We start from the raw sequence: 13,188 nt of genomic DNA, 5'->3' as shown, positions 1-13,188 counted from the left end.
GGATCACTTGCGGGATTTTCTCTCCGAGGGTGAATATTTCCTCTGTGTGTTTTTGAGTGGGAGTGGGAGGTTGGGTTTTGTTTGCTGTTTGTGGTTTGTTTTGTTTTATGCCTCGCACTCAGGCCACCTCAGTTTCCCCGGAACTCAAAGCCCCATAACTCATCCACCCTGCCCAGGAACCCGAGCTCCAGAGGCCGCGTGAAATTGCACTGTCTCCGGCCGCTTCCTCCCCCATACCCGGCGCCGGCCCGGCCTCTCCGGGGGATTTGGTTGGGGGCGGGGGTGGTTTCCAGCCTGGGAACAGACCCCGGAGCCCGCCTTTCCACTTCTACCCCGGGAGGGGCTCCCGCACCTGTCGCCGTCCCCTCTGCTGCCCCCCACGGCCGCCTGGGAGAACAGCTGCCTCCCCTTCCACTCCGGAGTGTGGCCGCGCCGTCCGGGCGGTTGCAGTTCCCGCTTCTCTTTTGGGGACCCAGGGTCCCCACCACAGGCCCTCCAGGAGCAGATCGCGTGGCGGGGGACGCGGCGAGGTCACCAGAGAATGCGTTTGCTAAAGTTGCGGACCCCCGGGACCTCCGGAATCAGCTCCCGCTTCCCGTGCGGAGGCAGTGTGCACACCGCGAGTAAGCGCTCCTGACCCCCGGGACCGACCCGCCGGGCGCCCCCTTGTGCTCAACCGGCGGCAATGGCGCCCCACACGCGTTGCATTTCAAATCCCTTAAGTTCGCATTCCAGATCTCGCCCAGAGAGCCTAATTATTTTCCCCAGAGAGTTGGAGAACAGTTGCACCTTAATGAAGGAAATCCGCACACACCCCCGCCCCGCGCAAACACACACCTCAGGCTAAGACTACAGGCTAAAATCCTTTAAATCCTTTAAACCTGCTGTCTATTGATGTGCATCTTAGAGGGTTCATTCTCTGCTGGAGGCTTACCTACGCCCGCTCAGGAGGGGGGCGTTGCTTGGGCCTCCTGAAAAACGATCACACTGAAATAGTAACAGCAAAACCATTAACATATATATCCAAACACCATTTCATTTGTAAAACGTGCCACTTAACAAAAAAGTATGTGACATCACTCCATTTTCAGAACCGGAAACATGACTTTTCTTCAAGTTCATTTACCTGGTGACAGTGATCCAGTGATGAAAAGGAGGGACCTAGGTTTTTACAAAGGACTTTTTAATTTATTTATTTATTTTAGTGGTTTTGGAGTTTGATCTCAGGTATTTTTTGAGATAAGGTTTCACTTTATGCCTAGGTTGGCCTCAAATCGGGATCCTCCTGATCCCTGCCTCCCGAGTAGGTAGAATTACAGGCGTGCGACATTTGTAGGATTTCTTATGATATCCTTAATCAAGTTAGATCCAAACTCCCATCAGATGGCAGCGCTAACACTTAAGAGTCTCTTCTCCCACGTACTGTCCCCAGATTAAAGGGCCTTTCATTTTAGTACTCACCCTTTCAACCCAGAGTTCAAGGCCCTGATTCTGAAGGAGAAACATCTCCTTGGTTTCCTGTTTAAAAGCAGTTGTAGGGCTGGGGTGTAGCTCAGTGGAAGAGCACTGCATGCTAGATTTGAAGAAGAAGAAGAACAACAACAACAAAACCAGTTGTATCTACTTACAAGGTTGTTGTTTGAATTTAAAGAGAAACAGGCAGGTCAAGTTCTGAATTACTGTGTTGTGCTCAACTTTTATTTAGTGAATGCTAGCTATATTGATTATCTTGAACCCCACCCCTTCCAGTTAGATCCCAAGATGTGTTTGCTGCTGTCTGTTCATTCTTCAGTCCTAAGAGAAATAGCATGCTAGGCATCCTGGGCTAACCAGTACACAATGCTGCCATGCTGCTGACTGGCTCTGTTAAGAGCTGCCATGAATGAACAAATGAAATAAATGAAAGAAGGGACGCTTTATTTGTGAATGCTCTCTGTAGTTTTCTGGCATCTCTTTATCTTTCTTCACTTGACCCCGGTAACTTTGGTTCTTGTTTTACTTTAAAAATACAGATGATCCAAAGAACACATCCAGTCTGGGAGTATAGCTCAGTGTTTTCTGAGTTCCTGGGTTTCATCTCCATTTCCACAAAAACCCAAAATGGAGATAAAATAGAAACCATCCTTATGTTCCTACCACCATTCTGATCAATTTACCACCATCCTTACCTATATAGTAAGACAACTTCCAACTTGTTGCAATGAATTGTCCCTGCTTTATTTAAGGCCAGTTGTCACTCCCCTTCATACTCCTGTCCCTCACATTTCCTTCTTGTCTAACCAAAGACTGATTTTCCTGCATTATCCACTTTCTTCTGTAAGTTTTCTCTATAGTGTCAATTCATCACCTCACAAATATTTTGCAATAACTGCCATCTTAAAAAACAAAATTTGAGTGCCTGCTTTGCAAGTGTGAAGCTCTGAGTTCAAATTCAGTCCCACAAAAAAAAAAAAAAAAACCTGGGGATATAACTTGATGATAGAGTGCTTGCCTGTCCATGCATAAGGCACTATGTTTAATCTCCAGTACTGGAAAAAACAAATTTTTGCCAGTTACTGGTGGCTCACATCTGTAAGCCTAGCTATTCAGGAGGCAGAGAGCAGGAGGATCACAGTTCAAAGCCATTCTGGGGAAATAGCTGGAGAGGCCCTATCTTGAAAAAAAAACATAAAAAAGTGGGTGGGGGGGCTGCTGGTTGAGTGGCTCAAGGTGGTAGGCCCTGACTTCAAGCAAAGAAAAGAAAAGAAGAAAAGAATGGTACTTTCTCACAGGGTCATGATGAAGATTGTCAGTTACTACCTACAAAGTCTATAGAGCATTCCTGTTGCATAGCTAGTACGAAGAAAACTGCTACTGTTTATATATACTTTAGGCAAAATTATTTAATGTCAATAAATTATTTAGTAATTTTACAATTTGTTATGTTTTGGTTGGTTTTACTAGACATCAAGGTCACCTTTAAAGTTGAGTTTTCTTCCAGGATAGCCCTCTTTAAAAGATGCTTAATCCAGTTGTTCACAAAATTTGGGCTTCTTTTTTAACATGGCCACTTGAATTGCAGATTGGAATTATTGATGGCAACTTCAAAATTCCCCATCTGAGGACCTGTGGGATTTAATTTCCTGAAGCAATTTATTGTTCAGTCCTAGGAGATTAATTATAGAAAGCACTTCATATTTTGGCAAATGATCTAAAATACCAAGTTTTTCTAGAAAACATTTTTCTCATTGCTTCTTTTCACTGCACTACATTTACTGTGATGGAAGCACACAGTAAATGACCTGTGTCTCAATTTAGCCACATTGTGTTTATATATTTTGAATCTATATTTCCAGCTACACTTATACAATGTTCATATTTTCTTGCCTTCTTATTTATTTTACCACCTCCCGCTTTTCCTATATATATATATATATTTTTTTTTTTTTTTGTCAGTACTGGGATTTGCACTCAGGGCCTCATGGCTACCCTACCACTTGAGCCACTCACCAGCCCTCTTTTGCTTTGGGCATTTTCGAGATAGGGTCTCAAGAACTATTTTCCTGGGGCTGGTTTTGAGTCACTATCTTCCTGATCTCTACCTCTGGAGTAGCTAGAATTACAAGTGTGAGTCAATGGCGCCCAGCTGTCCTATAAATTTTTACCTTAAATTTTGTCACATGTTGGGGCTGGACTGGGCAAAGGAAGTTTGACTGCAGAGCAATCATAAGATTCCAGCTAATTCTGATGGAAACTGAAATAAGGTTAATGTCCCACCTGCTAGACAGCAAGTCTGAGGTTCTTGCCATTTCCTGCTCATCTAGTCCTTTGCACAATGTTACTGATATAGTGATGTTCTGAGAGAAGTCTGCGGGTCAGATTCTTCAGATTATTTTATGATAGAGGATAGGAGAGTTAACATAGCCCTAGGGCAAGACTATAAATGTGTGTTTTTGTAGTTTCTGAGTGAATGTGAACTGTTTCTGTTTTCTGTAGAGTATGGGAAAATGACCTCCCTTCATCCTTCTAAGTTCTGGACTATGATTTAAATTCACGTAGACAGTAGTTCAGTGGTACATTCCTTGCCTAGCATGCACAAGGCTCTAGGGTTTTGTTTGTTTGTTTGTTTGTTTTTGTTTTTTGTGGGACTGGGGTTTGAACTCAGAGCTTTGTGTTTGCCAAGCAGGCGCTCTACCAATTGAGCCACACCTCACCTCCAGTCCATTTTTCTCTGGTTATTTTGGAGATGGGGTCTCTGGAACTATTTACCCAGGGTGGCCTTGAGCCGAGATCCTCCTGATCTTAGTATCCCAAGTAGCTAGGATTACAGGCGTGAGTCACCTGTGCCTGGCTAAGGCCCTGAGTTTGACCCCCCCAGCACCACAAAAAAAAAATTTAAATAGATTAACTAGAGAAAACTCATATTTTAATTCTGTACATATACATGGAAGTCCCACAAATTATGAGACTAGAGGAAGAGCGAAATGAGTGAAGTTTGCCCTGAATTACAGAAAAGAATAGTGGCCCGTTGTGATGGCACACTCAGGAGGCTGAGGTAGGAGGATCATGAGTTGAAGTCTTACCTGGGCTACAGAGTTGAGACTCTGCCTTCAAACAAGCAAATAAACAAAGGCTTCTTGGGGTTTGGTGGCAGTGTTAATTATGGGAGAACAAAGGGAGGAAATGTAGGGTGAATAAAGTTTGTCTTGTTACACAGATAAAGGCTTTTAGGTAATAAAAGTATCTCAGAGCAGCCACCTGCCTGCTAATGTAGATTTCCTTTAGAGATGTAATTTTCTTTTAAAAAGAACAGCTTTTCAAAGCTACTCCTATGTCTGTAGTTTCTCAGAATGACCAGCTCAAAATATTCCAAAGATGTATATTTTGTGGTCATTAACCAAGGCTCTTTAGAATGTAGTCTCTCATTTGCTGTGGACATGTCCATAAAACGTTTTCTTGTTAGGTTTTCTATATGCTGCCTGGTTAGCAATCAACCTACTGGGAATATTTTCTTAATTTTTTTGCCCAGTAGAAATAACAATGCAAGCCACAGGAATTTCCTAATAGCTACTTCATTGCTAACAAGATTTTACAACAGCCAAATCCTTGCAAATGTAACATTGTCTCTTTCTTGGTTATTGTAGCATCATCTGTATGTTGTGTTAAAAGAGGCAGATAGGACAACTGAATTAAGTATCACTTCTTTTAGAAAGAGCTACTTTTTTTTTTTTTCAGTATTGGAGTTTGAACTCAGGGCTTTCACCTTGAGCCACTCCATCAGCCCTATTTTTGTGATAGGTATTTGCCTGGTCTGGGTTTGAACCATGATCCTCCTGATCTCTGCCTCCTGAGTAATTAGGATTACAGGTGTGAGCAACTGGCACCTGGCTTCTAGAAAGGGCTACCTTGAGAAAAATCAAAACTTCAGCTTTAATAGCTGGGCACCAGTGGCTCATGCCTGTAATCCTAGCTACTTGGGGGGCTGAGATGGGATCGTGGTTTGAGGCCAGTCCTGGGAAATACTTTATGAGATCCCCAATCTCCAAAATAACCAGAGCAAAATGGACTCGAGTCATGGCTGTAGGGATAATGTGCCTGTTTTGCAATTGTGAAGCCCTGAGTTCAAAACCCAGTTCCACCAAAACAAAATAAATAAATATATAACCCTTCAGCTTTGGAGATGTCCTTGATGTGCAGTGAAGGAATCACAACATGTGACAAATAACATTTTACTAAATAAAAGTGTATTTGAGAGTGGCACATTCTAGTCTCCAACAGCATGTTTGGGATAATACATCCTGGGCTCCAACATCTACCTTTGACTGGGATGGGAAAAATGCAATTGCCGCATCAATAGGTATATGCCACCTACTTAGGCCCTGTTAATTGTCTTTTGCTTTGATTGAGTTTTCAGTAGTCCACTGTCATCCTTCTGGATCTGGTTTTGGTAGGGACCAAACTGGTGAGTTCAAGGAAGATATGATGGGGATTACTGCCTTTACACCTTTGAGTTCTATGCTATCCAATATGTGGCCACTTGCTACAGTATCCATTTCAAGAAGTTAGAAAAGGAGCACAAATTACACCCAATGAAAAATGAAGTAAATAATAAAGAGCAGAAATGAATGAAATACAAAATAATTGTACAATACTGAAGATCAACAGAGTTAAGTTTGTTCCAATATCATAAATGAAAAAGGATACTTCCTTTGTGTGTGTTTGTGTGTGGGGGGGAGATAAGAGAGAAAGAGGGGAAAAAAGACAGATATGAGAGGGACAGAAGGAGAGAGAAAAAAAATGAAAAACAAAAAGGGGGGAGAGAGAGAGAAAGAGAAAGAGAGAGAACGACAGATGGGGTCTTACCATGTTATCCAGGCTGTTCTCAAATTCCTGAGCTCTCATGATCCTCATGCTTCCACCTGTGCCTACAGAGCAGCTGGGACTACAGGTGTGTACCACCACTCCTGGCAAAAAGGAGACTTCTTATAGATCATAGAAGGGGATATTGTGAGCAACTCTATTACAACTTAATTGAAATAGACACATTCTCAGGATGACAAAACTTAGCTATACTTACCCAAGAAGTAATAGAAAATTCTGAATGGTTCTATGTCCATGCAGAAATTGAATATGTAATTTAAGACTGTCCTATAAAGAAAACTTTAGACTCAAATTACCAGTAAATTATTCCAAACATCTGCAGAAAAAAATAAAGCCAATCTTATAAAAAATTTTTCAAATCATGGCATATATGAAGCAGTTTCCAATTAATTTCATGAGGGAACACAGCCTTGTTGAAAACAGAGAAAAGATAGGCAGCACATATAGTAAAACCGGAATAATATGGAGACCAGCATGGCCCCTGCCTAAGTATGACACACAAATTCGTGAAGCATTTCATCTTTTTTAAATAAGAAAATTACAGACTCATCTCTCACAAAATGTGAAAATCATACACAAAATATCAGTGAATAGAATTCATTAATATATTGACAGGACAAAACATTCTAGTGAGGTTGGGTTCATTTCAGTAATTCCAGTGTGGTTTAACACTGTAAAGTCAGACAGTATAATTTATTATATTAGCATAATAAGAGAGAAAAATGGCCAGGTACTGGTGGCCCACGCCTGTAATCCTAGCTACTCAGGAGGCAGAGATTGGGAGAAGTCAGCCCAGGCAAATGGTTTGAGAGAACCTATCTCAAAAATACCCAACACAAAAAAAGGCTAGTGGAGTGGCTCAAGTGGTACAGGGTCTGCCTAGCAAGCAAGAGGCTCTGAGTTTAAACCCCAGTACTACCAGCAAGAAAGAAAGAAAGAAAGAAGAATCAAGTGGAAGAGTACGTGTCGAATATGTATGAGGCCCTGGGTTCAATCTGTTCAGCCAAAAAATAAAAGTTTAAAAAAAAAAAACCAAAAAAAAAAAAAAAAACAGCCTGGCACTGGTGGCTCACACCTGTAATCCTAGTTACTTGAAGGCTGAGATCAGGAGGATCAAGGTTCAAGGCCAGCTCAAGCAAACAGCTCAAGAAAACCCCATCTCCAAGACGAGCAAAATGGACTGGAGGCAGATTCAAACAGTAGAGCAACTGCTTTGCAAGCTTGAAGCCCTAAATTTAAACCCTAGTCCCCACCAAAAATAAATAAATAAATAAATAATTTAAAATAAAAAACAAAAAATAAATGGATTAGAGATAGGATTATGAATAGTAAAACAAAGACTCTAGAAGAAAATACTGGAGACCATCCTCATGACTTTAGCATACACAAATCTTTTTTCTTCCTTCCTTTCTTTTCTTTCTTTCTGTTTTACACAAGGTCTCATTATGTAGCCCAGGCTGGCTTCCAACTCTCAATACTCCTGTCCTAGCCTCCAGTGGGATTACAGGCATGCACTACTATGCCCTGCTCAAAGATTTTTTGGGGCTTTTTTCAGTACTGGGGATTGAACTCAGGGCATCACACTAGTTAGGCAAGAGCTCTACCACTTGAACCATGCCCCAGTTCTTTTTGCTTTAGTTCATTTTTCAGATAAGATCTCTGGATTTTGCCTGAGCTGGCCTCTGATGGTGATTTTCCTACTTCTCTCTCCCAAGTTTCTGGAACTGGCTTGTTTTTTAAATTTTTGTTGTTTTGTTTTGTTTTGGCTATACTGGAGTTTGAACTCAGGGATTCATACCTGTTAGACACTCTACCACTTAAGCCATACCTCCAGCCCACCTTGCTTGTTTTTGATAGGGTCTTGGTAAATTTTGCCCTGACTGGTCTTGACCTCAAGGTTCTCCTGCTTCAGCTTCCAGAATGCTGTGATTTACAGGTATGTACCACCTCACCCGACTTAAAAGATTTTTGTTGAAGGGAAATTCACATAACATAAAATTAACCATTTTATTTATTTATTTCGGTAGTCCTGGAGTTTGAACTTGGGGCTTCACATTTGCTAGGCAGGCACTCTACCACTTGAGCCACTCCATCAACCCTTTTTTGTATTGGATATTTTCTTTCTTTCTTTTTTTCCCCCTGGTAGCACTGGGGTTTGAACTCATGACCTCACATTTGCTAGGCAAGTGCTCTTACTGCTTGAACCACTCTCCAACCCTTTTTTGTGGGGGTTTTTTTCAAGATAGGGTCTTGGGAACTATTAGCTTGGACTAGCTTCTAACCAGGATCCTCTTGATCTCTGGCTCCTGAGTAGCTAGGAATACAGGTGTAAGACACAAGCCCCCTGCACTAAAGTCAACCATTTTAAAGTGAGCAATTCCGTGGCATTCAGTTCATTCACAGTATTATACAACCATCACCTCTACTTTCAAAACATGTCCATGCCAGGTGCTGGTGGCTCATGTCACTCGGCCAGATGAAAAGACACATAAGGCAAGGCCTGGAAGGATCCTCAATGCAGGACCTTCAGACCCTGTGGCATTGGGGTACCCCTCCCAACAGTGGATGTGCCCTTGTTCACCTCTCTGGAAGCTCCCCAACCTGGCCTTTCATTGCATAGGTCTGATTGGTGTTGTCTTTGGCCTTTGATGATCTAGTCAAACTTCAGCTCCAGCATGGAACTGAAAGTTTCACCCTTTAGTTTCTAGTTGGTTCCCCTGGCAACCAGCCCCACTTCCTATGGTTATCTAGGGACTTTCCAAAAATCACCTCATTAACATAAACTCAGGTGTAATTGAAAAGAGTTCATGAATAATAAGAAACATCTTTCACCTTTGCAACTCTGAAGCAATTCTATTGACAAAAAGCCAAAAATTTTTTTTTGGTGGGACTGGGGTTTGAACTCAGGGCATGCTAGGTAGGTACTCTACCACTTGAGCTACTCCATCAGCCCCAAACAAATAATTTTTATTATTTCTTTTTTTTTTTTTTGTTAGCACTGGGGTTTAGAACTCAGGGCCTCACACTTATAGGCAGCCACTCTACCGCTTGAGCCACTCTGCCAGTCCCAACCAAATAATTTTTAAAAAGAAACTTCAGCTGAGCTTGGTGCATGTACTTGATGCCTCTACTTTAATGAAACTGAGTCTGGAGGATCTCTTGAACCCAGGAGTTTGAGATCAATCCCAGCAATATAGCAAGGCCCCATCTTGAGACAAATAAGAAACCCCTGATATCCCAATCACATTTTCCGTCTTTAAGGAGAAGTAGGATTTTGCAAAATATGCTTCCTAAAATAGCTCTATTTACATTACCTGCTTCCCTCGAAGCCTGCAAAGGGACTTTCCCAGAGCCTCCACAAGCACAGAATGCCTGACTCTGACTGCTATATGGCTGTCCAGGGGTCATGATAGTGAAGACCTCTGCCATTTGCCAGTCTATTGCAAACAGATGAATGAGCAGACCACTGAGCAGTGCCCTGTCCCAGTGCTCAGAGTAAAAGATTGGCTTGCCAAAGTGCTGAGTCCTGAACCATAGCAGCCAGCTTGCTTCCCAAGCCACCTGCCACACTAGGTAAGCTTCCCGAGAGAGCCACCCAGGCACCTGTGTTGAAGCACAGCCTCAATAAAGCCTCTGTGGGTTGGTATGGCTTGCCTCTTCCTGATTTCTATCTGGAATTGAGCAAAATATTCTTGGGGTGATTAGGAAAAGTCTCCAAAAAATGAGATTAGATGCATAAATAAATAAAGTTAAAAACTTAGGAAATTACAAGGGTTCTAGGAGATGTGAGTCAAGAATCATTGATGAGGTAGAGTGCCTGCCGAGCAAGCATGAAGCCCTGAATTCAATGCCAGTACTGCCAAAAAAAATACATTACGCAACACATCATAGCCTTTAAATTGCTTTGGGTAATTTTTTTTTCGGTGCTGGGGCTGAACTCAGGACTTACACCTTGAGATACTCCACCAGTCCTTTTTTGTGCTGGTTTTTTTTTCGAGATAGGGTCTCGAAAACTATTTGCCCCCACTGGCTTCGAGCCACCATCCTGCTAATCTCTGCCTCCTGAGCAGCTAGGATGTGAGCCAAGGGCACCCAGCTGGGTAATATTGTTATATTAACAACATTAAGTCTTTCAGTCTGTGAACACAGGATAACGTCACATTTATTTATTTATGGATTTATTTCTTTATGTATTTATGTATTTATTGGCAATCCTGGGGTTTGAACTCAGGGCCTCATGCTTGCTAGGCAGGTTCTCTACCACTTGAGCCACTCATCCATTGGCAAGTGCTTTCTGACATCTAATGGTAGAGGGTTCCAAGGTTCAGTCCTTGAAGTATTGTATTATCTACTTTCACTTTCTAGGTTAGGAAGAGGAGGAAGACCCAGCAAAGAAGATAGAGAACTTATGTTCAATGAAGCAAAAGGAAAACCAAGACAGAGGGTGTTCTAAAAGAGAGGCAAAGAAAGACTTTGAAAAAAACAGACACAGAGACAAATGCATCTGGAAGGGCAAGAAAAATGAGGCCTTAGAATTGGCCAGGGATTTCATGACATATACAAGTTTTTGGACAACCTTGACAAATTTCTCTCAAATGATAGAGAATAAAGCTGATATATAGTACATTGAATAGAATGGGAGAAGCTTCTAGAGACTACTAATGTTATACCAAAGGGCTCAAGGGCCAACCTCAACAGGCTCTTAATGTCATCATCAGCAAGGATAATAACCCAATGGATCAGAACACATTGAATAGATTTAAATCCATGATGTCACATTTTTAAAAATATGAATTGATCATCACTGGAAGATGATCAGGAACCAATCCATTACTTTGAAAACTCTAGCTAAGGAAAAAGTAACAAACATTTGTTCTGCCTGATTTATATGAATTATGTATCAAAGTAACTTATAAGCAAGGGAAAAAAATTTATATTTAAAAAAATATAGGGCTAGGGATGTAGCTACAGTGCTTGCCTAGTGTGCACACGACCCTGGGTCCAGCCAGGTGTGGTGGTACACACCCAGCACTTAAGAGGCTAAGGCAGCAGGATTGCAAGTTTGAAGCCATCCTGGGCTAAATGGAAAGCCCCTATATAAAAAATAAAATAAATAAAATAAGACCCTGGGTCCAATCCCCAGCAACACAAATAAATAGATATATATAAATAAAATATGTTTAAAATATATCTTGAAGGACACACACTGCCTTTAAGAAGGAGAATGGAATGTAAGACACCACAGTATATCCCTTTGTAACTTTTATATTTTGTTCACATTTTATGTGATCATCTCTGCCTTGCTACTCAGGAAGCAGAGATGGGAAGGATCAAGGTTCCAAACCAGCCAGAGCAAACAAATAGTGCCCCATCTCAACCAATAAAAAGCTGGGCATGTGGTTCACACTTGACATCGAAGCTACTCAGGAATTATAAATAGGAGAATCACAGTCTGGTCCAATTCAGGCATGGGGGTGAGACCGTATTTGGAAAATAACTAAGCTGGGCACTGGTGGCTCACATCTGTAATACTAGCTATCAGGAGGCAGAGATTAGGAGGATCGAGGTTCAAAGTCAGCCCAGGCAAATAGTTCTACAAGACCCTATCTCAAAAAATCTCTCACAAAAATAGAGCTCGTGGAGTGGCTGAGTGCAAACCCCAGCACTGCAACAACAACAACAAAAAAAAAAAAAAAAAAAAGAAAGAAAGAAAAATAACTAAAAGCAAAAAAGGGTTGGGGACATGGCTCAAGTAGTAGAGTGCCTGCGTGTATGCTTGTTATTACAGCACTTGGGAGGTGAAAACAAGAGGATGGCAAGATCAAGGCTTGCCTGAGTTACACAGTGATACAGTCTCAAAAAAAATAAAAGATCTGGCAGAGTGGCTCAAGTGGTAGAGTGCCTGCCTATCAAGTGTGAAGCCCAGAGTTCAAACTCTATTACTGCAAAAAAAAAAAAAGGAAAGTAAAGAAGGTGGAGGGGAGTGGCAGGAAAAACAGAGAAAAAGTTTTTGCACCATCTGTATTTCTCTGTAGCTTTTACCAAGCAGGCCCAGTTCTACCTTCTACCACTACACAACTCTGGAGAGTTTTAGCTGTCTCTCTTTTCCTACTAGTTTTCTTTACTCCAGCTAAATGTCTGTAGGTCTTCTCATTGTTCTTCGAGTGACTTAACTAACAATACCTCCTGTGTTGCCCTAGCCTCTTTTGACTGTACCTCACCCAATCTGTCAATGTGTGTAGCCTAGAACTAAATATCAGATTACAAGTGCAGCTATCCTGTTAGCACATCGGGGACACTATGTCTGTTCATGGAGGCAAAGAGTAAGTTAAATGACCCAGCAATTCTAGTCCTGAGCATGTAACCGAAAATACAAGTCCCCACCAAAACTTGTAGATAAAATGTAATGTTTAGAGTAGAATTATTCATCATAGCCAAGAGATGGAAACAACCCAAGTGTCCAGCAGTGGAAGAAATGGTAAACAAGACATAGTATATCCAAGCTGTGGGACATTGTTCAGTCATAAAAAGAATGGAGTACTGGTACTTGCCACAGTTCGAATAAAACTGAAAATATTATGGTACGTTAAATAAGCCTGTTGCAAAAGATCACTGTTTTTTGTTTGTTTGTTTTGAGACAGAGTCACTCTATAGCCCGAGTTGGCCTTGAACTCATCATGATCCTCCTGCCTCAGCTTTCTCAGTGCTGGGAATGCAGGTGTGCTCCACCATGAGCAGCCTAAAGAAAGTTATTTTTATACCACCAAAAATTGCTCCTCCAAACTAGGATGTGTAGAACTTTGAGATAATCAGTCCAAAGATATTTCG

The 13,188-nt window shown here is 41.7% G+C and overlaps 2 non-coding genes across 2 annotated transcripts; both read left to right on the top strand.

The window, feature by feature from the left end:
- Window positions 1-4,866: 4,866 nt before the first annotated feature.
- LOC141410603 (small nucleolar RNA SNORA32) lies at window positions 4,867-4,989 on the top strand. Its single transcript, XR_012435439.1, has one exon. It is a non-coding gene; the product is annotated as a small nucleolar RNA SNORA32 (small nucleolar RNA).
- Window positions 4,990-6,782: 1,793 nt separating this feature from the next.
- Window positions 6,783-6,886, top strand: LOC141410544 (U6 spliceosomal RNA). Its single transcript, XR_012435392.1, has one exon. It is a non-coding gene; the product is annotated as a U6 spliceosomal RNA (small nuclear RNA).
- Window positions 6,887-13,188: the final 6,302 nt, after the last annotated feature.

This window comes from Castor canadensis, chromosome 8, assembly GCF_047511655.1.
Source record: "Castor canadensis chromosome 8, mCasCan1.hap1v2, whole genome shotgun sequence".
NCBI lineage: Eukaryota > Metazoa > Chordata > Mammalia > Rodentia > Castoridae > Castor > Castor canadensis.
This window is presented reverse-complemented; position numbering and strand designations above follow the sequence as displayed.